Source organism: Pteropus vampyrus, unplaced genomic scaffold (assembly GCF_000151845.1).
Source record: "Pteropus vampyrus isolate Shadow unplaced genomic scaffold, Pvam_2.0 Scaffold509, whole genome shotgun sequence".
Classification (NCBI taxonomy): Eukaryota; Metazoa; Chordata; class Mammalia; order Chiroptera; family Pteropodidae; genus Pteropus; species Pteropus vampyrus.
This window is the reverse complement of record NW_011889290.1, coordinates 2,160,204-2,187,308: the sequence shown is the minus strand read 5'-3', so window position 1 is coordinate 2,187,308 and position 27,105 is coordinate 2,160,204. Positions and strand designations below refer to the sequence as shown.

Here is a 27,105-nt window from a genome sequence, read left to right as displayed (position 1 = left end):
TTAAAGTAGTAAAATAAGCATGTATTAATCACTACATTATTTTATTTGTTGTCATTTGAGTCATATCTTTAGCTAATTTCTTTGGAGGACCCCTGTTGATAACTAATCTTATTAAGTCCCTGAAGGCTAAGACTATGTTTTAGGGCAAGTAGAGGATTTCTAGGCCAACTTGAGTTTGAATTACTGCTTAGTTACTTATGAGCTGGGTGGCTTTGGGCAAGTTATTTACCTTTGCTGCCAGGTTGGAAGAGTAATTCCTACCAAATAGAAATAAGCTTGGCACATAATAGGGGCCTTTGGCCCACTACTAGAATGGACCTTCACAGAGTTAACAAGATAATAAAAAATTTCCTTGAATTCTAGGAAAGGAATTTGAATGTAGAGGGTATTACTATTTAGCTTTACTCTATTATGTAGGGGCAGGAAGTTCCATAGTATTTGGAATCAACCACAAGGCTATCAAAGTACTGGGAGGCCAACAGATTTGACATCCTGAATCTTACAGACTGTGCAAAGCAGATCTGGGAGCCTGTCTTATCTTTCCATATAAGAGGATTGTCAGCAGTGAACTTTACTCTAAATCTCCCTTAATGGGATTTGCAGTCCTGGGATGAAAGGCTTGGCATAATTAGAAATGAGAAAGATGTCTTGAGTACTGTCCTACTTTGATCAAAGACTGTTATGTGGTGGTACCATTTTTTTTTTTTTTTAAATGTCTTTACATTTAAATGTTGTTAATTAACTGAAGAAAGAGCATGGAACTGAGAATCAAAGAGGCTGGGTTTTAACACCAATTAATGGTAAAGCGGTCATTTTTTCTGAGTCTGTTTCTTAAATTATGATGAGAAGATGATCTCTAACGTCTGTTCAGATTGTAAAGGGCTATGACTTTAGGATTAAACACTAAATTATAATTGATTATATGCAAAAAGTTATTAAACAGTGTAATCATTTAATATCAGTTTTAAAGTAAGATCCGTAGGATAATTAAAAAAATGAAACTAATGAACTATTAACTTTAGTAAATTTATAGTGAAGAATGTAACTTAAGAAGAAATTCAAATATGAGTTGTATATTGCCAGAATTTGTAAGGTTAAAGTGAAAAATCTGAGCTGTCTGCCCTTGTAAATTATACCAGATTAAGTGATTTTTTGCTGAGGAAGGATTTTAAAATTCCTGTTATTTATTTTTTCGCTTGAAGTATTGAAAAATATAAGCATCTGTATTTTGAGCTTAGTGTTTAATAGTTGAGGTTTTATTTGTTTAGTTAATATTTGCTGAGATTTATTCTGTGTTGAGCTAGGTGCTGGGGATATAGCCACCAGCAAGATGGAAATGATTTTGTTTTCAAGGAGCCGCTAGTCTAGTAGGGGAACAAACAATTTGACAAGTAATTTTATAGCATGTTAAATGCTATGACAATAATAAAGGAGTCATTGAATCACAAAATTATCCCTTAAATAAAATGCTCTAAAGTAACATTAATTCAACAGATTTACTGAGCATTAGTTACCTTGCAAGTTTCTGGTTATATATTCCCTTGTATTAAAAGGGTTAGTTGTGAGGGTTAGTTCTTTGTGTAGGAAGCTGAGCTGCCTAAGGACTACTTATATGCTACTTTATTCCTTTTGACATAGAAGTCTTTTGAATAATCTTATATTCAATCTTATAACCGTTTAAAGATGTTACTATTTTCATTCTCATTTTTCTCTGTCTTAAAAACTGTATTTCCAGCCTTTAACATTTATTCTAATTGGAGACCTTACCAACTGTTTGATCAGATATATTTATGTATGCACAAGGGGATCATGGCCCAAGTGAAGAAGCATTTGATGGATTCTCATCTTGTGATGCCATAGTTTAGGGGATAGGTCAAATTTTTCTTTTTGACTGATCAAATTTGAATTTAACAGAACATTCTCAGTATAGTCCCTAATGGTGAGTTAGTGTCAGCCAGGGAATTAATATTTGTTTTATGGTTTGATAACTAATTTTTGAGCCAGTACAGTCATGTGCAGATTAATGATGCGATATGTTCTAAGAAATGCCTCATTGAGTGATGTCGGGGTTGTGTGGACATGACAGAGTGCACTTGACACAAACCTAGATGGAATAGCCTATTACACACCTAGACTACATGGTATAGCCTATTCCTCCTAGGCTACATGTACAAAACAACATGGTATTAAATCAAGCACAAGAAAAATGATGCAATCAAAAGATGTATGAGGCTGCTGCCAACATAATATGGCATACTGTTTTACAGCAAACTTTTTTTATAAGTAGAAAGAGTACACTCTAAAATAAAAAGTGTAGTATAGTAAATACATAAACCAGTAACAGTTGTTTATTATCATTATCAGGTATTATGTCCTATACATAATTGTATGTGCTATATTTTTATACAACTCTCAGTGCAGTAAATTTGTTTATACTAGCACCACCACAAACACATGAATAATGTGTTGAACTATGATGTTATGACAGCTACTGTGTCACTAGGCGATAGGAATTTTTCATCTTCATTATAATCTTATTGGACCAGTGTAGTATATGCGGTCTGCCATTGACTGAAACATCGTTATACAGCACAAGGCTGTATTGTGGCCAGAGACTTAAGAGTATGAAATCAGATAACTTTGTTTTATACTAGAATGTTAAGTATTTGTTAATTTGAATCAATATACATTTTTAAATGCTCACTGTAGTATTCCCAGCACTTAAAATAGAGTGCCAAACATGGCATTTGGACTTGGGGAGCTTAAAGTAGATAGGGAAGAAAAACTAATGTGCAGGAACCCAGAGATAATTATGTGCCTGTGGCTTTTAATGGTAAGAGGTCAGTGAAAGAAATGGCTGTGTAGATTGTAACGGAAAAAACTGTGGTCCGTGGAGACTAGTATAGCTGGGAAAGCTCCATGGACTTGGTCTTAAGGGATGGTCAAATTTAGAGAGAGGAAGTGGAAGCACAGGAGAAAAAGCGTGTGGTATTTTTGGGATGTGGTAAAGGGACTGACCTCACCGGAGGGGTTGGTATATGGTTGGAGTACTGGGAAATAATATATTGCAAATCTAGATCATGGAAGGCCTACGAAAGCCGGTAGGGATGCTTGAATTTGATGAAATAAGTAGTGAGAAGGCAGAGACCCTGTGGTGTGATAGAAAGATCCCAGTCTTGGGTCAGTCTAGAACAGGGTGTCAAATCCCGCTTTTAAAAAAGTACATGTAAAAATGTCTGCCACTTACTAGCTGAGTGTCCCTAGGCAAGTTACTTGAACTCTAGTTTCCTCTTCTTTAAAATGCAATTAATTATAACACATTACAGATTGATGCGAGATTATATATGATGATTATAATAGTACTTAGCACAGTGCCCAGTACATACTGTTTATGAAATGATAAGTATAATAAATATAATGTATAATAAGTTCTCAAGATGAGAAGAGAAGGCTAGAGAAGTTTTGAGAATGCAGTTTGGTGTAGATGTACAGAGTGAATCTGAGTAATAAAACAATGGAGGCAGGAAGACCTGTTAAGAGCCTCTTGTAATTATAAGGATATAGATACATTATGGAGAGAGAAAGGGAATCAGAGACAACAGGACTTTGTGATCAATTAGGTAAAGGGAATATGAGAAAGGGAAGAGTTGGAAATCTCAAGATAATTTTAATTTTGGAGACTAGCTGGATAGTATTACCATGCCCAGAAATGCAAACACTGGGAAGAAAACTAGTTTTCTGGGGAAGATAGTAAATTCAGTTTTATTCCTCTTGAGTGTGAAAGTGTGAGCATGACATTGTAATGCAGGTGAGAGATCATGATCATGTGGTCTTTCATAACGACCCAGACAACAGCTGTGGAATGGTAAAGTCCTTTATGTGACCATTGCTACTCTGTGGTACCCTTCACCAGTCCTCTTGCCCAGAATTGTCTGTGGCTTCCTCTTATCTGACATCAAAAACTAACATTTTTCTCTTTAGTTTTATGATTGAAGTTAACCAGGGTATTCCGGTATACTTTAATCTTCCATTCCTCTTTATTTATTTTTATTTATTAATTATTTAGATTTTCCTAATGCCATCCTCTTGTCTAAGATCCCTTCAGCTTGTCTCCCTTTTCTTCCCTCCGTGAGAAATTTTGGGACTCTCATATTTCCAGACTAATTGCAAGCAAGGTACTCAGTTTCACTAACATTCCCAGAGGAGCTCAGTACATGTGAAAAGACTGAGTGAAGCATATTTGGAAGATAACCTTGTGAGATAGAAAGCTGATTTGGTAATGTTCTTGGCAGTGGAGCCCCAGCGTGCCAAACCTAGTCTTTGGCAGGCCCTTAAACAGTTTTCTTGCCAAATCTTGAGACTTCACCATAAGTCGTAATTCAGTTGTTTATATAAGTTTACTCATTGAAATAGCTGCTTTTAGGATGGTGTTCAGTTACGGAGAACTGAGTTACCCAGAATTGAGGTTAGATGATTTTACACACAGTGACTTTGGTGAAAGGCGTTTGATTTATCTTTTTCAGATTCTTCATACTGTACCTTTTAAGAATTTAACTACTTGTGCATTTTAGGGGATCCTTTCTCTGACTTTAATGTTATTATTATTTTTTTTTAACTTCAAGAGTGAAACAAAGATATTTACTAAGTATTTGTAGAAAGTATTTGCACTCAGTAATTACTATATACTTGGAAGTTATACCATTATAGCTTGGTCATATTGTATATACTTGAATGCTGTGTTTGATTATAATGCTGAAATGTGTTGCTCAGTCACATAAAAGAAGCCTATTCCTTAATGCAAAGTGAAAAAGCCTCTAATTTGGACCTCTAGAAGTCTTTTTTTAAATTATTGTAATATGATTTCCTATGTTTCTTAGAAGAGCACTTTATTTTACAATGACTTTACAAGTCATTGGTTTTCAGTATTTTTTCAAATTATATTTTTATAATAATTCTTTAAAAACAATGAATTAGAATTTTACAGATATGTGTAAATTTTTGAAGCAATGGTTTTGACCGATATTGATAAACATAAGCATATTTATTTTAGCTTAAAGTGGAATCTCTCAAAATGTAAACTTGATTGCAAGAGACCTGCTGTGGTGCCATATGCTCCTGTTGGATTAAACCAAGTCAAGGAGAAAGATATTGGGAACCACTGTCAGGAATTGTGAGAGGCCTGAGATTTAATCCTGCTTGTAGGCTAGCAAGTGAGGCTCCTACAGTTCTCTGAATGATGGCCTAAAACACAATGCTCCTGGGTCAGAGACAAAGGACTTTATTACTAATAGCACAGTAGGCAGTATGAATTTCATGTTTGTATCACTTTGTTTGCATCAGATCCTCTTGCCCCCCCAAGGTCTGTGGGGGCAAAATGGGAGACGTTGCAAACGCAGTGGGTATACAACGGAGTTGAGGAATCTTAAGGTAAGGGAACTCTAATCTTTTATAAGGGAGCTGCTAGCAAACCTGACCAACCTTTGCCTGGAAGGGAGACATTATCTTTATTATTCTGGGTAGCAAACAGCTCTTCCTTTCCTCTGCTCCAGGAAAAGGGCACAATTTCCATCTTAAAGGCTATATACTTTACAGATATCCTTGAAAAGACAGTACTGAATAAAAGTTATCGGTGAGTGTTCTCAGGAGGCATGCAGAAACAGGTGAGACCCATGAAGAATTGCCTCTCAACATTATTAACTGAAACTCACCAGTTTGACAATATACAGTTTTCCCCATATTTCCCCATACCCATCTATGGGGAGCTTGAACCTTATTTTGGATCCTCATTTTCTTTTATACTTTTTACTTGAAGAACGAAATGATAAGACCTGGACTTAGGTGCTTAGTGTAGCATGGGCGAATAGGCATTGGCCCTGGGGGATGCATTTAATATTTTGTATGTATAAGAGTGGATAGTAAAATAGGATTGCTTTTGATGAAACATTGAGTAAATTTAATATGATAGATTAGTGTTGGTTGTCCTGAAGAACCCCAACTCAGAACTTTTTTCCAGCCAGAGGGAAGGACCCACATCCATCCTGCCCCTGACTATGCTCTCAGCTGAATGATTCTAACTCATTTGGCTTAATACCTTCTCTTCCTCATTGAGCCCTTATGTGAACACATGCCATTACTCGTTGAGTGAACCATAAACTTCTTTCATAAATTTTAATTCTTTCTCTTGCTTAATTTTAAAATCTTACCTAATTTAAAATCTTTTAGCTTCACTTTGAGATTACTCCTATCATTTAGGTTTATTTAGTGCCTACTGTGTGATAATAGGCCCTGCCCTCAAGGTAAGAAACCTTGGGTCTTTTCAGGTTTTCTTAAAGGTTCCTAAAGCCTTGTTTTGATTTTTATGAATTTTGATGTTATCTTCAGAATGCTTTCTAGCAACTTGCACATTTTGTTAAACAGTCTTCACTTTTCCATTCAAGGAATGTGTTTTCCTAGGTAAATCAGGTCCTATATGACTGCTCAGCAAGCTCAAGGACTCTTGGAATGGTGTAGTATGGTTTACCATTCCAAACTGATGATGGGTAACTTTACTTCACTTCTATGTGAGCTATAAGAACTTACATTTGTACATTAATTTATAGTTTTCAAAGCATTTAAATAATTATTTCCATTGTTCTCAATAGTATTCTGTGAAGCAAGTAGGACAGGTATTACCTTTATTTTACAGATATGTTGACTGAGATCCAGAGTGATCAAATGACTTCTCAGTGTTGCGGGACTGGTGATTGTCAACTACAGTAACTCTAATTTTTTTTGCCTGTGTTCTGGGTCTCCACAGTCTACTAGATTTAATTTAATTTAATTTTACCTTCTATCACTAGTGTTTTACCTTAGGCTGATGTTTTTCTTTACTGTTCCATAAACAGACCATGATAGGCAGAATAATCCTCCCTCCACCACCCTAAGATGTCCATATCCTAATCTCTGGAACCTATGAATCAGTTATCTCTCATGACAAAAGGGGCTTTGCAGATGTGACTAAATTAAGGATCTTGAGATGGGGAGATTATCCTGGATTATCTGTGTGGGTCTGATATAATCATGGGTTCCTTAAATGAGAAGGAGGGAGACAAATGTGTCAGAACCAGAAAGATGGCATTGTGAGAAATATTCAACCAGTTATTGCTGGCTTTGGGGATGGAGGAAGGGGCCACAAGCCAAGGAATTCAGGCAACCTCTGGAAGCTAGGAAAGGCAAGGGAATGAATCTTCCCTAGAGCCTCCAGAAAGTAACTGAGCCTTCTTGACACCTGGATTTCAGCCCTGTTAGATCCATGTTAGACTTCTGACCTACTGAATTATAAGGTAATAACTGTGTGTCATTTTAAGCCACTACATATATGGTAATTTGTTATAACAGCAATAAGAAACTAATACATAGATCATGTGTTTGTCCATACTTTTCACTTAGAATTCTCTTCTCTCTCTAAATATACATACATATACATATATATATGTGTGTGTATGTGTATATATGTGTGTGTGTGTGTGTGTGTGTGTGTATATATATATATATATATACATACATATATATACACACACATATATATATTTTTTTAAGTCAAGGCAACCCTTGGTTGACCTCATGGATTGCAAGGACCTTGTCAGTTTACAATCCCTTATTTTTTTATTTTTTACACCTACAGCACCTGGTCTTCCTAGGTGGTCTCCCATCCAAGCACTAACCAGGCTAGACCCTGCTTAGCTTCTGAGATCAGATGGGATCGGGCTTGTTCAGGGTAGCATGGCCATAGACGCCTATTTATGTTTATCTGTCCTCAAATTCTACCCTTCCTTCATGTCTAGCCCTTATTTATGTCCATAATCTTGGAATTCTTTGCATATTTTAAATTATTCAACAAATATTTTTGAGTGTCTTCTGCCAGTAAGATATTTCTTCATTTGGTATTATGGAGTATACTAGAAGTCTCTGTTTTCAAGAAGCTTAATCTAATAAGGAGCATTAATGCATCATTTCATCAGATATTTTTTCAACACTGAGCTCTGTGGTAAATATTTTAATAGCCACAAGAGTGAACACAATTTGTAAGGATATGTATATAATTTATGCCACTATGCTCCTAATGATAAAGCTGTTCTATCATCATTATTGTTATATAAAAAGTTTTTTGTTGGCTTTGGGGAAGCAAGTGGACCTATTGGCAGAGAACTGTGGGTGACATCTGGTAGTCTCCAGGTGACAGCTAGCAGGAAACTAAAACCTTCAGTCCTAGAGCCATAGTAACTGAATTCTGCCAACAAACAAAGCACATCCTTAGATCCACTCAGGCTTTAGGTGAGATTGACACCTAGCTTGGGTAGCTTTGCTAAGAACTCAGCTAAGCATGCTGGCCTCCAGACCCATGGAAAGTGTGAACTAATAAATATTGGCATTTTAAGCTTCTGACTTTGTGATAATATTGTTATGCAGCAATAGTTAACTGATATAAGAACTGACATATTGCCACAGCATATGCAGAAGTAGCTATAAGACAGGATAGTGTTAAAGCCACATAAGCAGTATAAATATGTGTATGATTATTCTGGGACATGTCTTTGGTTGGGAAGATAAAGGAAAACCTCATCGAGGAGATGCTTCTAAATAGTACTGTTTAAGATGGGAGAACTTTGTTTGAGATGATAAACTTCTGGGCAGAGGAGGATGACCAAAGGCGTGGGAGGAAGACACAGGTTGTTCTAGGGATGTTGATGAGATTATTTGACTGAAGTGTAGAGGTCATGTGAAAATAGTGGGGGATACTGCTGCTGCCCAGCCGAGGAGAAGAAAGTGGAAGCAAAGAAAGAAGAATCTGAGGAGTCTGATGATGACATGGGCTTTGATCTTTTTGACTAAGCTTCTTTTGTAATATGTTCAATTAAAAGCTGAACTCTGAATAAAAAAAAAAAAAAAGAAAATAGTGGAGGATAGGCTTACCAGGATTGCGTAGACCGGATTATGGTGAGCCTTGTAGCTTAGACTCTGGGGTTTGAACTTCATCTAATAAGTAGTAAGAAGCTATCAAAAGTTTTGAATAAAGAAGTTTTATGACAGGAATTTTATTTTAGGATATTAATTGGGAGAGGGTGTGGTAGACAAAACAGTTTGAAGGGTAATTACAGGAAGAAAGACATTTCTTTAGTGCAGGTGTCGGGGATAAGACTGAACTAATGTGATAGTTATTCATTCACTGAGGAAATGTTTAACGAACACTTAATATAAGCCCAGCATACTGTAGATAGGAAGGAAACAGTAAGAAAGATTGTGAGAGAGGAATCAAAGAACTTAGCTACAGATCGAATTGTTGGATTGGGGGGACCAGGGGAGAAGTGTTTGTTTCTGTAGCTTGCGCCAGTGACATCTATGTCCATGAGTACAAGGACTATATTTTATTACTATCTCTAGTATAGTGCCTGAAACATGATGGGCTCTCAGTAAATATTTTTAAATGATATCTGAAGTTAATATTTCTTTTGTAAAAATCCTGGATGGAATATTTACTGCATAAAAAGGGCACTGGGAATGAAGGTGTGCAGAATATCATACTGTATAGCAAGAGGTGACAAAACTACAGCCCATTGGCCAAGTCCAGCTGCTGCTTATTTTTATAAATAAAGCTTTTTGGAACACAGCCATACCTGTTTCTTTACTTACTGTCTGTGGCAGCTTCCATATAGACTTGAACAGCTGCAACAGAGACTGCAGCTTGCAAAGCCTAAAATGTTTATTATCTGTCTCTTTACTGAAAAAATTTGCCAGCCTTTGCTTCTCAGATAGACAGTTGAAAGGCTATGGATGTAGATGATATCTCCAAATGGGAGGCTATGGAGACAGAAGAAATGATAAGTGAAATGGAGAAAACACTTACATTTTAGGATTGGAAGAGCTAATGAGGGAGAGAGTCCTGCACATACGTGGTACTGGTGGTGCAGAGGCTGCTGTTTCTGCCCACAGCAGTGCTATCTTTGTGGGAGCTGTTCTGAGATGTCGTTTTAGGTGTTGTTCCTGGTTGTGAAGTTTCTCAGCTTCTTAATTTGGCACAATAGCTTTAATAGATTTCTGATTCAGTTGACTGTGAAATGCTTTATATGGTTCACCCATAAGATCTCTAAATGATTCCAGGGGGGATAGTGATAGTATTGAGTGGTGAGTGAGAATGTGGATAGAGAGATTGCAAACCAAGTTTGAAGTTCCCTAAAAGAAATACGAAAGTTCATGTATGTAGATCACACCAGTGAGGTTGTTGTGATTTGATTAGGGTTTTTAAACTACATTATGTGGTGAGAAGGGTTCAGAAGCAAAGAGAGTGTTGTGGCTTGATGTTTCAGAAGAGTGTCAGGAATTGAGGATAGGTATTCTTACTATATCCCTTTTTTGAGTTTAGGGAAATGAGTGAATAGGAGTCCTGAATATCAGTAGCTCCTGGGTTTTTAGACTTCACAGTATGATAAAAACAAGATTGATCTATGGTGGCCAAGTTTTTATTTTGAAAGTAAAGAACCTTAAGAATAGCAAATTTTTACCTGCTACCATTCAATTAGTTAAAAAGAAGACATTTTGCACACTAACTGTCAGAATAAAGAACGATCACCCAATTATATACTTTTGGCTGTGTGACCTACTTTAGTGTGTGTATTTTTCTCATTTTGTCAAAGAATGGGTTAAAAATGTGTCATAGATAGGCATTAGTGTATTGACTGCATTTGGGAAACCCATTGAATATTGTTTTATTTAAAAATCATTCACTTGTCTGATTCTGAGAACTCAAATATAAATTTCTCGGTCTGCAGTGACCATTTTTTTCTGGACCCCAAGATAGGACACATGAGCTCATAACTATATGATCTAGAATGGAGCTGAATACTGGAAACTAGGACTGTCTGAAAGAATCCGAAGTTACTGTACTTTCTTATACTTTGTTCTTCAGGTACCCTTTTGATATTAAGAACCATAAAAGGTGCTTGGTAAGCCTTAGTCGATTGTTTGAGATTTAATTTTTTGCTAATTCCTTTGGCATGCTGGGCAGATTCCTTAGCTAATTTTCGTACCTCACACAGAATACCAATAGCAAATAGAGTCAGGATCCCCAGTTACCCTTACAGCTCTGTTTTTGAAGCTGTCCCTAGTCTCTAATGGTCCTTTGAAAGAATATTCAAATTGTTGTACTAGTTCATCTTTAATTTGGGAACCTGAAACTGAAATCAAGCTTTGGGGAGTTTCTGAGTGGCTTTGACTTGTTTTTTGTAAGGTCGGTCAACTCCAGGTATATGGGGGGAAAAAGTATTGAGCGAATTTCTCAAGGGCAAATGGGAAGATTTGGAGGGGATTTGTTTTTGAGGGGTTGTGATATTACATAATAAATTTTTCAGAGAGTTTTGCTTTCCTACTTATTTAAATATAAACCTTGGAAAGGAGACATAGGAGTTGGAACGAAATTGAACTGCCTTTATCATTATTTTTTCTTTCAGCTTTTTTTTGTGGACTATAGTGTTTTTTCATTTAATCCCCTCATTTATTTTGCTATTTTGACTAATTTAGGAAGTTTTGTATAATTTCAATATATAGTATTTTCTTTCCATTGAGTTGTATTTTAATCTTTACTGATGTTTGAACATAAAGATTTTAAACTATTTAAGCATAATCAAAACTTTACACTATTGCCAGATTGTTAGTATGGGAATTTTGATTTTAATTGGTAAAAACAAGGGAGTGTCTTAAAGGGAATTCTTTATCTAGACCAGGCAAATGATTGGGAGTCCATTTGGAAATCTTAGAAGACTCTCTGTGTAGGGCACAATGGTTAGTGGAGGGCTTAGGGTTGGGTCCAGGAAACATTAAATTACTGCTTAGCTCTTTAAGCAGTGCAGATCACTTAACCTTTATGGGCTATGGTTTTTTTTCTCTTTAAATATGCATTTCAGGAAATAGATGTAAATATTCATATAGAGTAAAGACATGTAAATTTTCCTAGGTTAAAATGCTTTCTTAGCGTGTATAATGGATATTGGAATTTAGTGAGATATTGACAAATGTTTGGGTTTGGGGAGGATTTCAGGAATTAGCCTGCTGCAGGACTCTGAAGAGGAAGTCTAACTGTTGGCTCTTTGAGTGTCATGAGGCTGCCATGGAAGAGGCAGCAGTGTTGTTCCCATAGCACCTTGGTATGATGGCTGTAGTAAATGTGGTGGCAGAGGCTGCTCCTCAGGGACCCTGGGAAGGAATGAGCCTTCGAGGTTTATGAGGTAGAGGCACATGTAGAACTGACTGGGTTGCAGTTTTGTCTTACTCAGGTAAGAATATGCTTTGAAAGTTTATTTTATCTCTATAACTTGGAAGCTTTTATTTTCTATTTAGTCTCAGTAAGGTTGTCTTAATATGTAAATATTTTTATCAAGGATGATTTTGAGAAAGTACCCATTTCTGGCATCCCATTCTTGGCTTTGGATTGAGAAATATCTGTTCCTAAAGGAAGAGGAGAGCTGGGTAAACATGAGTTTGAATCCTGACCTCAGTACTTACTGGAGGCCGCAGGTAAATTTCTGCATCTCTTTATACCAGTCTTATCTGTGCTAGGAAGTGATAAACCCACCTCAGAGTGCTGTGAGGATTGAATTGTAAGAAGGTGTTTGTGCAATGGCATTCAGGAGATGGGAACATCATAATCCTAGAGGATCATTTTGGTCTTTTCAATATACCAGACAGAATTCAGGCAGCCCCTTATCTCTTGACAGATGATTGGCTTATGTCACTTCTCTGTCCCCTCTTCCACCCATATCTGCAGTGGAGCTCTGGGTCATGGTGGAGCCACAGGTGCCCCACCTCCATCTCCACTAGCAGTCTGTCTTAGGGACTCCTGTTGTTCCCTTCTTCTCTTCCTTCTTCCTTCTTCCTCATTACACATTTTCCCCAGGATCTTCTTGCTGCTATTGTTGCCAGTAGCCTGGCTATCCCCTTCCATCCCCTGTTGTTGACTGGAGCCTGTTTCACCCCATTCTTTAGACATCATACTTGGACCCCCACATGATAAAGCTCTCAACAAGAGTGTGGAGCTAATTCTGGATGGCAGAAGGAAGTTCTACAATACTGCACAATTAGATCTGAGAAAGCCACTCCATATAGAACAAAACATTATTAAGGGTTATTCTGAACACTACATATTATGTGTTTCAGAAACCAAATTTATGTTCAACTTTAGTGCTCTTCCTATGGCAAAATGGGTCACAAGTTTCAAATAGCTGATTTGCAAGTGTAATTTTGGCATGCTTTGTTGAAGCATACCACTTTGATCAGTTAGTAATATCAGTTCTAAAGCCCACCAAACAGGTTGAAGCATAACTACTGTGGGTTGGTGAAGGGCTACCTTCTTGATTGTACTCCACAAATGTCTCCTTTCTCTTAAGTGCAGTTTTTCCTGGTTAGAAATGGGCTTAGCTATGTAGAGACAGGTTGGAGTGGACAGTGAAGAAAGAGAGAGCTGATAAAGTAGAAGAGGAAAGGGAAAGAGGCAGGCCACAGAAGTGCTGAGAAGCATAGAAAGGTCATGTTGGCTTTTTAGTGTCATTTCTCACTGTAAATAGATCCTTTTAAATCAGTGATGAGATGTCATAAATATTTAATGCTGAGTGACATTCAAATTAACATGGCCTTGCTGCTTATATCTAAGAAAAGCCAAGCACAAACAGGTATCTTCCTTTCCTGTTTCTTTAGGAAAAATGCTGAAGGTGAATTGTGCCTCTGCTACTCAGCAGGGTACATTTTAACCAGGTTCAACACTGGCAGGTTTAAGTTGCTGCTTGCTAACCTTTTATATTGTGTTTTCCAGTGTAGATGCTGCACAGGCCTGGGCCATGCACTGGAGAGAAAAAGGGCTCTCATGGCAATGCCTTAGTTTTCACTAAAGTACAGGAGTGTGCAAATTTCCTAAGTTGTCTGGAAATGCTGCCCAGAGCTGGGAAGGTGGAAACAGCTGTGAGGGCCTGCATTTGGGGAGCTGCATGTGAGTTTTGGGTAGCTGTACACACATGGCCATGCCCAGAGGAATCTGGCTCTGCCTTTTGCTCATTTGATTGAGTGGCCACTGAGATACAGCTGCCACTGTGACCCAACCTGCACCTGTGCAAAACAGCCCTTGATTCTGGAATCCCAAGGAAACAAGCTTATCCTATCCACCCAGTCCTTCAGCTTCATCTCTGATTAATCTATCATCTCCCTCACTGCATCCATCTTGATATTTCCTGCTGGGGTTTCTTTTTCCTCTGTTCACTTTACAGGAATTACTGAAATTCTCACCAGAATCAGCTATAACTTTAGATTTTGAGTTCAACCAAAAGAATACTTTGTTTTTAATCAAGACTTTCAATTTCAATCCTCTCCAAAGAAATTCACCTTTGCAGCTATAGTAGGAACTATCTGTAAAGCATAGCTAGCTCTCAGTGTTGGTGGCACAATAGAATCACTTGAGTAGCTTGAAAAGTCTTGGTTCTTCCCCTATACAATTTAGTGGGTTTAGGGTGGGACTTCAACTTGCCTGGTTTTAAAATGTTTCCAGTGATTCAAAAGTGAGCTCAGGCAGAGAACCATTCATTTAAGGGGGACTTTGATAATAGCTTGAAGATGAAATGATTTTTCCCCTTAATACTTTCTCAATTATTAAAATAATAACATGTTTACTATAGAAAAATTGGAAAGCATAGGAAGGTATAAAATATTAGAGGAAAAAAGCAATCAATATCCATAAACACACCACTCATAAGTAATCACTGGCAGCATTATTATCTTTTTTCTACTGTTTAAACTGCTTCTGACTTGCTTCACTGCTTTTCCGCAAATGTTACTAGCCTAGAATAGGATGTGGATCTTAGAGTGGATCTGGAATCTTTCCTCAATGCTTCTTTAGGAGTTAACAAGTACTGATGAATACAAGGGACTACAGGAGACTGTGGAGCACATATTTGGGTTCAGGGGTGAGGAAAACCCCATCTTCAAAATTTCTAATTGTGTAACCCATGTAGCACCTCTTTGGCCTCTATTACAGTTGTCTCATAATAAGACATCTGCTTGTATGTTTTAGTTCAAGTGTTATTTGTTTTTATTGGTTTTATATTTTGAGTGAGATGATGTAATTTAGGGAAATGAATGCAGTTAGAATCAGAGTTATATAATTTTTGACATGATATATGCAAGAACTTAAAAAATTCCTGTGATATTTATTGAAGATTGCAATTTCAGACATTCGTATTCAATTAATGCTCATCCTGATTGGAAGATTGTTTACTTTCATTGATGGGAATATTACTCTTGGTATATATTTCAGTTAACTTTTGTTACTGATATCTCTGTGTAAGTACTTTATTAATTTGATTTATTAATATTTAAATTCAACTATATAATACATACTGATGGCAAAATTTAGTTGAACTTGAAGGAATTCAGAACAGGCCTCCCTGAGAAGTGCCACTTTGGCATGTGAATTATTTTGAGCTGAAGGCAATTGAGACCCTGCAGGCTCATGAGCAACTTTTACCTCTTGCTGAAATAATTTAAATTAGGGACCTTGACAATAATAAGAGTTATTATCAGAGAAAACTTTTTATGACCAATCTATAGAGCAGGGCAATCTTCTAATTACTGAACATCTGCTCTTCTTTTCTTCTTGTAAATGACTTTCCTTTCTTCTGAAGCCTTAAGCTGTTTTACTTCATCCTTAGCTCAGAATGCCATATATACCTTCTTCGCCCTTTCTATTTCTGAATCTCCCGTGTGTGGGATCTCTGACTCGCTCGTGTACATAGGGTTCCCATACTACATACGTATGTAATTAAACTTGGTTAACTTCTCTTTTTAATCTGTCACATGTCGACTTAATTATTACACACTTGCCAAAAGAACATTGGCGGGTAAAGGAACGTTTCTTCCTCCCCCCACGCTTTTATTCTTATGGACAGTTATCATATGTAAATCTAACTCCTAGATCCAACTAGTGTTCATGATCTCACAGGTCTTCTTGCAGCTCTAACATATTCTTTCAAAGTTTGTGGACTGCAGTTTGGGCGACTACTAACTTCACAGGTTTATATTATTTCTATTTTTGAGAAAAATTAAGTATATCCAAATGGCCAACAAAAGTGAAAGGATGCTCAACTTCGCTAGCTATTAGGGAAAATGCAAATCAAAACCACAATGGAATATCATCTCACACCTGTTAGAATAGCTGTTATCAATAGGACAAGTAATAACAAGTGTTGGAGAGGATGTGGAGAAAAAGGAACCCTCATACACTGCTGGTGGGACTGCAAATTGGTACAACCACTATGGAAAACAGTATGGAGGTTCCTCAAAAAACTAAGAATGGATCTGCCATGTGATCCAGCCATCCCTCCACTGGGTATTTACCGCAAAGACTTGAAAGCTCATATCCGAAAATATATTGGCACACCGATGTTCATAGTAGCATTATTCATGGTGACCAGGACATGGAAGCAACTGAAGAGTCCTACAGTAGATGATTGGATAAAGAAGCAGTGGTACAGATATACAGTGGAATATTACCTAGCCATAAGAAGAGATGAAATATTGTCATTTGCGACAATATGGATGGACCTCGAGATAATCATGGTAAGTGAAATAAGCCAGTCAGAAAAAGGTGAAAACCAGATGCTATCCATTATATGTGAGATATAAACCTAAAAGCAACAAACAAATAGAACAAACAGACTCATGGGCATGGACAATAGACTAGTGGTTACCAGAGGATGGAGGGTCAGGGAGAGGGTAGGTGGAGTAAAACGGGTCAAATATATGGTGACAGAAATCTAGCTGCGGGCGGTGAACACACAATGCAATACATATATGCCTTCTTGTTGAATTGTGCACTTGAAACTTACTGGATTTTATTAACCAGTGTCACCATAACAAAAAAAAATTAAGTATGTCGTTGGCAAATGCCTGGAACAGGGTAAGCACTGGGATTGTTCTTTATCCTAAGTGAGTGGAGATAGAGACTCCTCACTTGACATAAGATTGAGGTTCAATCTGGATTTCTCAGTTGTTTTTCTTTTAAAAGTTGGTCTTGTGTTATGTAGACATGTTGAAATGTTAGAAAACACTAATAAAAAACAGAGGGCGTAAATCTTGACTGCTAACCTGGCTGGCTGGATGTCATTTTTTTAGAAGCTGTCTCTTGTATGATTATTTGTTTTCTCCCACTCTCTTTTTGTTTTCTCCTCCCTCCTATTTTTATTTTATAGTTTATTTTTCCTTTTCTATCCCCCACACCCTCACTACACTTTACCCCGCTTCTTCAGGTTAGGCCTTCAGAAGTTGGAGTGGGAACAGGTTATTGTCTGGGCAGAGTTCATATGCCAGGAAGTAAGAGTGTGGTAGGAGGGCTGTAATGGCGGTCCTTGCCCTCCTGTGGTCCTGACTGATTACCTTGTGAGTGGTAATTGTGCCTTAGGAAAGTTTGGAAAGCAAATAGTGGAATCTTATTTAAATAGTTCTGGAAGGAGCTTTAGTAATGTAGGTCATAGTCCAGTTGGAAACTGGCACTTTTCTGAATCCACCCCTCTCATTTCACCCTTGAAACATTTCCTTATTCTACTCCATGTTAAGGTTTTGCAATCATTCCCTGCAGATCCCTAGCTTAATGTGTAAATTACAGGTGCTTTTCTTCTTCCTTTTTGCTGTGATTTTGATCTTCGGTGTCAGTCTATAGCAAACACATTGATCCGGATGCAAGCCGGAATGTCTAAGGGTTAACAAATGATTCATCATTCACACAGAGTGGTGCAGGACCAACCAGAGTGAACCGTAGAAGAGAGTTGTGGTATAGGAACAGGGCTTTCACTAACAGGAGAAAATATAAGTTAGAGGGGCTGTTTGCTCTGCTCTTTTGTCTTCAATACAATCAATGTGATAAAGGGTTATTGAATCTCAGTCAGTGTTTAAAATTGTGCAGATGCACCTGTGTTCAGATGACCTCCCTCCCATTCTTAGTTCTGTGGTTTTGAGGCAGGTATTCAGTCTTTGCCTCAGTTTTCTCTTTTGTAAAATGGGGATAATAACACTACCTACCTCATAGGGTGAAGGTTAGATGAGATAATGCTTGCTAAGGATGCAGTGCTTGGCACTTAATAAGTATACATTAATTTTTTAGTATTAACTATTCTGAACATTAGTCTACCTTGCCCCAGAATTCTTTTCCTGAAGATATGCTATAATTTTGACAGGAATACTCCACTAACTTTTCATGTCCAAATAAACATGTTTTTATGAAGGTGGAAATGCTTTTTTCTTTATCAGCATTTGTTCTGAGACACAATACCAAACTTGTACATGATATTTCTGACCACTGATGCCTTTTGCTCCTGTAACTATAAACTTATATGTAAAATACTCAATACACTCTTTTAGAATTAATGTATTTTTTTTTCCTATCCTACTTCCCCTTCCTCCCACCTCTCCCTTTCCCCTCATCCCTAAGCAACTACTAATCTACTTCTCTCCAGATTTCCCTGTTCTGGACCTTCATATAATATGTTCTCTTTTGAGACTGGCTTCTTTCATAATGTTATAATGTTTTCAAGTTTCATCTATGTTGTAGCATGTGCTTCCTTTATACAGTCTTTCCAAACACCAAAACTGAACTGGCCCAGCACTGTCACTGGAGTGATTAGTGTAAACCAATGTTTTGCTTTGGCAAGACTATTTCTCTTTTCTTTTTTTAAAATTATTGGGGTGACATTGGTTACTAAATAGGTCTCTAGTGTACAATTCAATAATACATCACATATATATCTATGTATATGTATTATATATGTATATGTATGTGATATCTATATATTTGTGTATCTACACACACACTCACACATACTCACACACACACACACACTCACTAAATTCCTTTCCATCACCAAATATTTGATCCCTTTACCCCTATCTACCTGTCCCCTCCCATCCTTCCCTCTGGTAACCACTAATCCATTGTTTGTGTCCATGAGTCTTTGTTTGTCAGTCATGTTTGTTTGTTGCTTTTAGTTTTATTTCCCACATATGAGTGAAATCATAGGGTTCTCACCTTTTTCTGTCTGACTTAGTTTGCTTAGCATGACAATCTCAAGATCCATCCATGTTGTGGCAAATGGCAGTATTCTATATTTTTTATGGCTGAGTAGTAGTCCATTATATATATATGTACCACCTTTTTAAACATCTAGTTATCCACTGAAGACACTTGGGTTGTTTTTGTATCTTAGCTATTGTGAATAATGCTGCAATGAACACAGGGTCCATATATTTTTATAGATAAGTGTTTTCAAATTGTATGGGTAGGTACCCAGAAGAGGGATTGGTAGCTCTATTCTTAATTTTTGAGGAACCTCCATACTGTTTTCCTTATTAGTTGTACCAGTTTACATTCCCAGCAGCTGTATCTTATTATTATTGTCTTATTGATAACAGCCATTCTAACTGGTGTTAGGTGGTATCTCATTGTGGTTTTGATTTGCATTTCCCTTATAGCTAGTGATGTTGAATGTGTTTTCATATATCTGTTGGCCCTCTGAATGTCTTCCTTGGAAAAGTGCCTGTTCAGGTCCTCGTCTCATTTTTTAGTTATATTGGTTTTGTTGTTGTCGTTGTTGAATTGTATGAGTTCATATATTTTAGATATTAGCCCCTTATTGGTGGTATTGTTTGCAAATATCTTCTTCCATTCGGTTGGTTGCCTTTTTATTTTATTGTTTCCGTTGCTATGCAGAAGCTTTTTAGTTTGATGTAGTCTCAGTCATTTAGTTTTACTTTTACTTCCTTTGCCTTTAGGGTCACGTTCACAAAAACCCCTCTGAGACCAAGGTCCATGTTTAGTGCCTGTGTTTTCTTATATGTATTTTATCGTTTTAGGTCTTATATTCAAGTTTTTAATCCATTTCAAGTTAATTCTTATATATAATGTCTGATAGCAGTCTAGTTTCATTCCTTTGCACGTGGTTTTCCAATTTTCCTAACACCATTTATTGAAGAGACTTTTTTTTTCCATTTTATGTTTTTGTCTCCTTTGTCAAAAATTAGTTGCCCATATATTTGTGGGTTCATTTCTGGGTTCTCCATTCTGTTTTCTTTGTCTGTCTGTCTGATTTTCTGTCAATGCCATAGTGTTTTGATTATTGTCGCTTTTTAGTGTAGTTTGAAGTCAGAGAGTATGATACCTTTAGATTTGTTCTTTGTTCATAATAACGGAGCTGCCTCTTTAAGGGGCAGCACCAAGTTTCCTGCTTTTCCTTTTGGCAGTGGTTACCAATTGTCGTTTCTTTTTTGTTGTTTTTACTACATGGCACATTCTGAAAGTAATTTTTTGTTTGGGAGGACTGTAATGTTGCATAAGAATTTCTAATTTGTTTACTCATTGTAAAATTCACTAAGGTTACTGTTAAAATTATATTTTAGATGACACTATTTTTAATAATGTAATATTATATTTAAGGGAGCCTGATGAATATAGGAAGATAAAATGCAGTTGAAGTCAAATGAATGAGTAAATTGTGACATTAAAAGTGAGAACAAGAAATCTAAAGTCAAGCCAGGCATAAAGCTGGAAGGCCGACAACAGCATACCACAATTCTGTACATCTGTTCTTAGAAGGCAACAGTTTTTTCCTTAAGCTTTATTGTAGCCAAAACAAAGAGGGATATACAATTACTTGCATAATTTATGGTATTTGAAGAAAGAAGAGGGTAAGCAGGCTGCTCAGAAGCAGTATTTATTGGTTAGAAATCAGTGAATTTTTTTTTTATAGTTCCCTCTTTAAGTCAGTGTCCAGAGATGTAGTCTGTCCACCAGTGCAGTCCTGGAACTAATTGTTACTGGTCTGTGACAAGGTAAGTACAGAGGATAATGTAACTTTAGAAGCTTTTATAGCAAGTTCATATTCCTTTGACATTCACATATCTGATCATTTCCCTAGTAATTCATTTTGAATTGTACTTACAAAAGAACTAGCTCGTGATGGAGTAGAAATTTAAAATGATGACAAGGACAATCTTCACTGCAGCAGGTTGAGAAGTACTGGTTTAGAGGAGACTATGTCAGAGTATCACAAAGTTGTCTTCTCATTAGACATACCATGCTGTTGGTTGATGACATTGTCATAGTGCTCTGCAGTTAAAAAGCATTTCTCTAGAGACTCAAGTTTGCAGTTCTCAGTCTTTTACTGAGTTTTGCCTTATTTTTTAAAAAAGTTATTTATTCTTTTTGAATAGGCAATAATTCATCTAATTTAAAATACAAAAAATCCAATAGGTATTCAGGGGAATCTCTCTCCCACCCCTGTTCCACCTCCCCTCTTCCTCTTCTCAGAGGAATCACCTGTGGCTTATGTCTTGTGTTAGCTGTATTTCAGTGTCAGAGTGGATATACTCCATATCCTTCAGATGATCCTCTGTGAGAACTTTTTGAGTTTTGGATAAATATGGGCAGCAGTATAGACTCATAGTCAGCCTTTCTATGTTGCTAATTAGATGTAGACCATTTTATTTTGTGCCAAACAAATAGTTGTCTTTTAGTAAATGATAAGAAGAAAGTACAGTCTTTTATGTTTACTGACTTACCTTTGTGGTAAGAATGGTAGACTCTGAAAGCTGACAGGGACAAGCCACAGAGGTTAAAGGATACCTCTGCTCTGCATGGAGTTGGGTTCAAGGGACAGTCTCAGGTTCTCAGTGATTCTTCACCTTGGCAAGTAGCAAAACTGGTCTCAAGGGCCCTAAATTTTGCCTCATAAAATATATTTGTAGTAATTTTAATCTAGATATTTTTAAACTAGACTTTACTTAATCTTGGCTATGAAATAATCTCAGTAAACATCTGTGGAACATTTAATTCTGAGCAATTTAAATTCTTGTTAATCTTCTGAAATGTACCCCAAAACGTCCCTAAATGTAGCTTGGGTTACCAAAGGCAAGGACTTGCTATGTAGGGGAGTTAAATGTTCTCTTTAAACAATGTAGTTATTCTAATAACTGTAATGATAATTAATAGGAAATATATGCTGATGAAAAATGCACAGAATATAGAAAGTGGAATGGAAAGCAGCATGGTGTGATATGTAGAGCTCAAGCTTTAGGTCAGATTTTGGGACTTTGTGACCTTGGATAAATTTTACCGTTTGTGAACCTCAGCTTCTTAATATATCAAATGAGGATAATTAATACTTAATTGTGGAGCTGTAGGCACATAGCATAGTTTACAGTAAATGGTATGGAATTTATAATCTGAAATGCTTTAAAATGTGCACACATTAAAATATATAAAAGATTCAGAACTACAAATGTACATATTTAAATATATTGAAGAATTATCACATGGGCAAGATAAAAATTAAGATAATGTTAATGTCCTATCCTGTCTGAGGTGGGTAAAAAAAGCACCTATTTTCCATTCCAGGAAGTGAAAGTATTTGCAAAATTGAATCATTAATTTCTGGCAAAGACGGGCTCTCTTAATCCAAGAAACAAATTATAAACTAAAATAGTTTGTAATTCTTGAATGATCTAATCTAACTGGTTTGGCCTCATCTTGCATTTCTGTGGGCCAAGATGTTTCTATCCCGTTTTTTCCCCTCATTATGATTAAGAGGAGGGAACTTTGATTTGCAGTACAGAAAGATAAGATTTTATGTTGTTGTTTATCACTTTCCTTTAACCTCCAAATTTCCAGGGGATGGGTTCCAGATATCTTGGTATTGTTACTAGGACCCAAAAAGGGTCAGTCTGCCTGTACACATCTAAGCCAAAGAAGAGATATGTGTAGGCTTTGCAGCAAAGAAGGTAAGGTTTATTAGAGAGTTGCAAGTGCCAGAGACACAAGTAAGCTGTCACTCAAAGGCCTGGCTCCTCAGGTGTTCAGGAGTACAGATTATAGAGAGAACAATCAGTAGTTGTGGAAACTAAGGGAGTTGGGGTTGTGGGTGCTACTGACTGGATGATTGGAGGAGAATGAGGTATTTGATCATTGTGTCCAGTTCTGGAAAAAAATCATAATGGCATTCCGTCTGGTCCTGTGGCCTGGTCTTGTGGCGGGTGGACTTATTCTACCTCAATGGGTCTGGGGCTGAAACACATCTAAAGCCAAGCCGTTACCCTTAGTCTAAGGTCCAAGGGAAACCTATTGTCCCTCTGATTATAGACCTGAGGCTTGGTTAATCTTATATCTGAAGGCTTAATGATTAAAAGAGTAGGCATACAGAGGATAAGGGCCAAGAGTAGGGGGAAGAAACAAGTGAGTCACAATGCCATTATCTGGGTAAAACCAGCATGAATCAGAGAAAAAAAAAAAAAAACTGTATTAAAGAAATGAAGTTTGTTTGTGGTTACAATTCCCCACTTTCTTTTGATCATTCCTTTGTCTTGAGGGAACAGGGGCAAAGACTGCTCTGGCTACTTCCTGCTGAAAAGGGGTGGAATTTGGGGGTTAGAGGAATGAAAATGTCCTACATTCAACTGAAAATATTATTTAGTTTCCGGTTTACCATGAATGCTCTGTATTACTATGATGTTTGCTTTTTCTCTGAGAGCCTTCAGTCCTGAAGATGAGATTGTTGGTCAAAAACATACAGCCTCTAACACAAAGCACAATTTGATAAGAATTCTCAATATACTACATCCCTATAATAACCTACAAAAGAGGTCTCCCATTTCAGAGGGTAGCCAGGAAAAGATTGTCTAACAGGCATTTCTTACAACTTGTAACTAAATAGCCTTCTGCATGATTCTATTTATTTGAGCCTCAACTTCTCCAGAGGTGTCAGTGTTGGTGTAGCATGTTGTATTAGCTTATGGACTCCTTCCTTCTTGCTTTGCCAGCAAGTAACCTAAAGCAATTCTATTGTCTAAGACCCACGAGCAGAAGATTCTTAGGTGAGCTGTTGGAGTCTTAGAGCTTGAGCATAATGAAAAGCCAAATGGCTGACTGTAGGTTAAATTCCATAATATCAGGTCTTTAATAAGAGATATGTCTATGAAAATAAAAGAAGAACAAAGGTTAGTAATCAGAGCAAATTATAAACTAGTTTCAGAGTTTGTAAGGTTGTTTCTAGATTATCTTTTGTAGTTTGAAATGTCTCTGATGATGTCATCAGGTGCTCAGGTAAACTCTCCGTGGTTTACACAGCATTGGTCACTGAGATTGTTTAAATATGAGCTGTTGTGGCAGTTTTCTGAATTTTATATCATGTTTATCTTTAGCTTACACGGCTTAAAAAAGGCAGCTTTAGTTCTCAGTGATTCTTGGACAAAAAAATAGGAGAAAAATTGGAAACATGTTTGGAAAGTCAGGCAGATATTGGAGGAAACTAGAATTCAGGATCTAGTCCAATTCACAGGTAGAAAACATAGCCCAAAGGACAATGAACAGCATTAGAATCTAACATCCACAAAAGTATAATTTCTATTGAAACGTATTTTTCTAATCACCCCTATCTTTACCAAAGATAAGTCATTTCAATAAATTTGATATGATCATTTGCACAAATCCAGCCAGAATGTTAATAAACCACATAGGCACTTTTAACTCTGCTTGGCTGGAATTGTTCATAAGGAATCTTCAGATTGAATTAAAAGGCCTCACAAGGCCTGAAAAGCCAAGGCAAGGACTTGCCATCAAAGGATGCCTGCATTACCTATAAATTTCGGGTGAGTTCCTTTCTTCTTAAGGTCCCCCAAATGTCTTGAGATTCCTGTACCTTTCAAGAAGTGACATTCTTTACCCACATGATAAGGCTACTGGGAACCATGTAAACAAGGTACTAGGCTAATATTTCCAAGAACCTTTATTGACTTCCATAAGTCAATCTTAATTCCTTAAAGCTGTCTGGTCATGTTGGAGTCTATGCATTTCTCTCTCAAACATGATATTCCAGGCAAAGTCTTGGTAATAAAAACCAGTTTCCAGTGTGTCTTGTTATAAAGAGAATGGATTCTTAGTGAACTTATATAGTAATCACATCACCATGAAAATAAAAATACTCATTAAGAGTTTTTAAATTCCAGAGGGGTTGGTAGGGAGAAAAAAAATAAGTTCCAATTCTGTTAACAAAGCTTTAATTTACCAAGTTGCTAAGTCATGAGTAATTTAAAAAGAAGTTTCTTTTTATTTGGAAAACAAAAGATTTTAAAAATCAGCAATATTTTAAACAAAAATTCATAAAAAATATTATCCTCAGTTCACTCAGTGCCATATAATCAACTTTTACTGATCTTTATCACTTGCCAGTATTTCATGAATATAGTTATTCCTTAGAGTCCTATAAATCTGTCCATTTTATAGATATGATTTGAAAGTTTACTCTCAGAGACCTGTATTTTGGAATAAGTCAGAGTCCTCTCTATCTTTCTGAAGATGAGACATCTTTGCAAAAGTATCAGAGTAAAATAATGATTGTAAATGACTAAAGCTTAAAATGACATGGTTATAGATCTGATTACAATGCTATTGATGAAGAATTTTTTTTTCCTGCAACATAACATTTTAATAAACTAACTAGAATTAGAAATGACAATATTATATCTGGACATTGCAGACTACTGGAGATCATAATCTCCTGAAAATTCACTTTAATAGACTATATGCATATAAATACAACATAATTATTTCTTTATTTGACAAAGCTTCTCAGGTAACTTTAGTAAGTCAAATACCTAATTAGTTTAATTTTTTTCTTTTATAAAGAGAAAGAACAAATCTTTGAGGCATTCCAGAAACCCACTGGAATAACCCAAAGCCATTTCCAAGGTATGAAAAGTCTCCTTTTACATTCTGAACCCTGGGAAGTTTGTCAAACATGCTTGATCAAAAGATTGTTTATTTTAAAACAATATTAAATTATTCATTTACCCAAAGTGATAATAGAAACCTTTAAATATAAATGCACAAGATTATATAATCATTAGCAAAACTTAGTTCTTACTATTGTGGAGATTCACTTTTCTTAAGTAACCAAGTGCCTCATTAAGACAACATGAAACATAGAAAATTATTTTGATAAAACACAGAATCTGTTTTTTAGGCAGTATACTTTTTCATGATGTCAATTTGCAGACCGATAGTCCAGGAAACCTTGTCTTATTTAGCAAAGGGAGAAAACCCAATTCTAATTTTGCATGACCTTCCTTTTGATATTTAAGTTAGCTTACTCTATTGAATTTTTTAAATCTTATTCAACTTGACGATAACTAAAATTTCCTTTCACAAGATTCCTTTTCTACAAGCCGCCTACAACTTTCCTAGTTCCTCCTTGTTTTTCTCTTCTTGCTCATTCAAAAATAACCAACCTTATTTTAGAAAAAAACACTTTCTTTTCATTTCTTCAAAAATGTATTTCCACACCTTGTACCTTTCTTCACTGAAAACAATCATTTCTACCCATATTAATTAAATTCATAATCCTTAGAACCTTAATTTCTAGTGACAACTAAAAGCAATTAGCATTCTTCAGTTTGGCACGTTTGGGAATCTGTAACTTTTAGAAACATACTCTCTTTTACTGGCAAAGCACAAAACATTTTCATTAGCTGATCTAAATTTATTGTTTCTTTGTAATAAGGGATCAAAAGTAGGCAAACTTAGACTTATGTAGCAATCAGTGTTTTAGTATTTCATGTTATTTGGAAATGTCTAGATATTCAAAAATTTTTATCCTCTAACTTACTTCTAAAGTTTCAAGTTACCAAAAACAGTTTGGAAAACCATTAAGTACATATACAATAAAATTATTGCTAAAGAGTTAACCTAAAGAAAACTTTTTATCCTATTTACATTTATTTATTTGTTCCTAACAGTTGAGTTTAGATTATGAATGAAAATTTTACCATACCAAGTTATTTTTCTTGCCGACAAATTTTGCATAAATTTATTTGTCTAAAAAACCCAGGTAGAATAAAGTGTTATTTAATTTTGATGATTCTAAAGATATGCCTAATTAATCAAACCAAACTCAGAACCAGCTTTAATATTAAACATTTTTTTCATATCATGTGACTTTGAAAAGCATTTGGGTTAGTCTATTATATTTTGAGAATTCTCAAATAAGCACTTTTTTT

General features: G+C 36.2%; 1 protein-coding gene and 1 pseudogene across 7 annotated transcripts in view; one reads left to right on the top strand and one right to left on the bottom strand.

Annotated features, from left to right (window-relative positions):
- Positions 1-27,105, top strand: part of GMDS (GDP-mannose 4,6-dehydratase) — a 602,961-nt gene that overhangs the window by 8,173 nt on the left and 567,683 nt on the right. The window lies entirely within an intron of this gene.
- LOC111732956 lies at positions 7,655-7,773 on the bottom strand (annotated as a pseudogene).